General features: G+C 29.0%; 1 long non-coding RNA gene across 2 annotated transcripts; it reads right to left on the bottom strand.

Annotated features, from left to right (window-relative positions):
- Positions 1-373: 373 nt before the first annotated feature.
- On the bottom strand, positions 374-3,215 carry LOC143305097 (uncharacterized). 2 transcript variants are annotated; one of them, XR_013061778.1, is made up of 5 exons: positions 3,041-3,215; positions 2,697-2,965; positions 2,517-2,613; positions 1,746-2,354; positions 374-1,601 (listed from the first exon to the last, which is right to left on the bottom strand). It is a non-coding gene; the product is annotated as an uncharacterized LOC143305097 (long non-coding RNA). The 2 variants fall into 2 exon arrangements; XR_013061779.1 differs by lacking the exon at positions 374-1,601 and having other exon boundaries at positions 1,878-2,354; positions 2,517-2,607.
- Between the last annotated feature and the right edge of the window lie 21 nt (positions 3,216-3,236).

Raw genomic sequence — 3,236 nt, 5'->3', positions numbered from 1 at the left:
TAAAGTAATACGTTATAACGTTATACCATATATCGTTACATATGTCACGACCGGCGTACTTCAAATCCGACGGACTGACGATAGAGATAAAGCACTCGGCGACAATGTATATCGCTGAAGTGCCTAATGAACCATCAACATCCCAACGGTCCTTCCACCGAAGGTTCTAGAAGAAAGAGCACGTGGCAACGATCGCGGACGCCTAGCAAATGCATGGACGGTGGGGATGTTGAGGGATGACAAAAGAAATTAATCGGATCCGATCGAAAGTAAAATCATAAGAGTCAGTCTTAGAAAGTCACGCCTAGAGTTCGGAAGTAGATTGTAAAGTGTATTGATGTTAGAAAAAAAATAAAGTTTTCTTTTTTTATTTTTTACCTCAAATTCCTTTTTTATTTTGTTATTTTACGTGACACATACATCGACACTCTGTGTTACCACAGATTTTATACGAAATAGTGAAATTGGAAATTGAATACTGTATTCAGAGTTAAAATATAATGCTATATGGAAATGAAATAGCACTTCAAAGACTTGATAGATTTCGTTAATAAAATAAAGCAAAATAAATCTTTAACTCACTCACTACAAATTTATGGTATTGATTAAAATCAATGAATGTAGAGTTACTTCCGATTAAGGGTACAACTGTTATAAATTAAGAGCATAATTACATTGAATTAATGGGAAAATGTTGTTATAAATTATTGATATAACTGTTAAGAATTAATGATGTAATTGTTTTAGATTAATGGCTTAAATGTTATTAATTAATCTTCATTAGCTACTACACTTCATAGAATAACAAGAGATAATTTTTCTTATATAACGTTTCATTCATAAAATCTATCATTAAAGTATATCTTCATAAAAATATCATTCCATACTAACGGTATATTTGGTGTCATACGAGATAACAGTTACCAGTGATGACATATGTAACTTTATAAAGATATCTCGTTTTATTATATATTAAAAGAATGTACTCATTGCTGCCATATTTCAAATGAAAAAAAGGAGGCAATGATTTTACAGTAAAATCGTTCGTTTACAACTGATTCATTTACATTTCATGATAATACTGTGCATTCTGAATATGCTATGATTTGGTTTAAAATAATAAATAGTCCATTCTTGCATACTATTGCTCCAGCTTTACTTGTATTTTCGATATTGGTATAAATAGAAAGACAATTAATGTCGTTCGAGTCTATTTTCGGATCATTTATATTACGTTTAATCCATATAGTTATTATATGAGACATAGTATCGTAAAATTTGAAAGAATAAAACGTTCGTACAGGAAGTACATTTTATAAGAACTCCAACAAATTTGCGTGTGCACCTAAAATACAAACTGATAGTGATTGTTCATAAGTTTATATACATTATCTAATGTCAATCGAAGGTATCAATTCTTTCTCTCCATAAGAGTACTTTTTCATTTATGTGTGTTCAAAAATACATGTGTTCAACCGTGAAGCATATGTCACCTACAACGAAAAAGAGTTTTCCTATACTTAATATTTCCTTTATATACCTATGAAAGTCTATTCTTCGCGTAGTATGAAATTATGAATAAATCTGGAATATTGTTCAATCTGAAAAGAAAAATAACTTATTGACATCATTCATTGATACGAGATTCAGAATGTTTGTTTTGTCTTGCAGAGAAAGAAGGCAGCCCTTTCTTTTAATGTGAAATAGAAAGCGAAAATTTGAAAACAGATTTTTTGGAAATTTACTTGCAAATATCGTTTTCAATATCGTGATTTTCTTCCCAATGGTACTGTACTTTCAAATTTTCCAGTATCCCTCTAAAAACAAAAAGTCGAACCTCGTTATTATTAACGTAGGCATTATAAGGAAGAGAAGTATTAGAAAGCAGCTCCTTTTTATTATGGATTTCTTTATAATCATGTAAATAAGAAATTCCGGAAATTTTTTCCTCAAGAATTTAATTCTTGTGTTTTGATTGATAATTATTACACTGCATACTAACTTTTCGCATACTGTTCGCGTCTAACAATTTCCTAATAATAACTACTTCAAAATTACATATGTTCTTGCACGAATTCAAAAGTACGTATGATACAATTACAATTGATTCTAAAATAATAATTATTTGAAGATATTAAGATACTAATTAAACGTTTCACTATATTTCAAAATCTGGAACAACAAATTTTTATTTATAAAAAATGAAACTGTGGTTATATATTCTTTGTCATGATGCTATTTCTTATTACCATGTCGACATTTTTTAAAATTCATTTTGTTATCTCTACGCAATATGAAAATTCATATACTGCTTAATATTTTTTACATATTATCCATCCACCGCATGATATCTCCTGAAAAATCAAAATATTAATGTTATATTATTACAATGCTTCTTAAATTTCAATTTTTGACAAATTTGAAATCCAATATATTTTGCACAATTATTATTTATCAAAAAATTCTAAGTTAGTAACTTTCTTTTCAAATGGCAAATAACATATACTTTGACTTACCTGTAACTTTTTGCTCCTAATCATCATTTCCTCTTATAGAACATCATTATTGTTCTTATAATTACTACCAGTGTCATAGATATTGTAGTGGCTACAACTGAATTAATAGAAAATGATAAATAACTGTGTATAACACTAACACATAACTGTGTATAACAATGACACATAACTTTTACTTACATATCAGTCGATAAGGGATTACTGTGATATCCTGTTGATGTTTCTTAAGGCACTTGATTAGGTGTGATACGGTATCATTCCTTATGGTATACTGTAGATAAGTATTTTAGAAAATGACAAGAATAAATCTAAATTATTCAGAGGTTCCAGTTTCGGCTTAGACATAAATACAGGACCATTTGCAAAGAAGAAAGGGTGCGTTTCTACAGCCTCGTTATAGTAACCATGAATACCAATCTCTGAATTACTGGTTAGTAAACATAAATATCCTATAAAATTTAATATATTTCTTTAATTTTTAATACATACATGAGTTAGTAGTTCTAAATTATGAATCATCCTACCTGTGATATTACACTTTTCCTTATAATATCATCACTCAAGTGAACAACATTAAGATCATGTAAACCATGTCATCCTATCTTACTGTGAAGATACTTAGTTATGTTATCTAACATTATAAAAATATCATCAAATTCAAGTCCTTTTATTCACATCACATGGCCACGACGATCTGGTTCTTCGTTATATAATGTTCTA

The sequence above is a fragment of the Bombus vancouverensis genome, unplaced genomic scaffold, assembly GCF_051014615.1.
Source record: "Bombus vancouverensis nearcticus unplaced genomic scaffold, iyBomVanc1_principal scaffold0088, whole genome shotgun sequence".
NCBI lineage: Eukaryota > Metazoa > Arthropoda > Insecta > Hymenoptera > Apidae > Bombus > Bombus vancouverensis.
The sequence above is the reverse complement of the archived record's forward strand: the minus strand, read 5'-3'. Positions and strand labels throughout refer to the sequence as shown.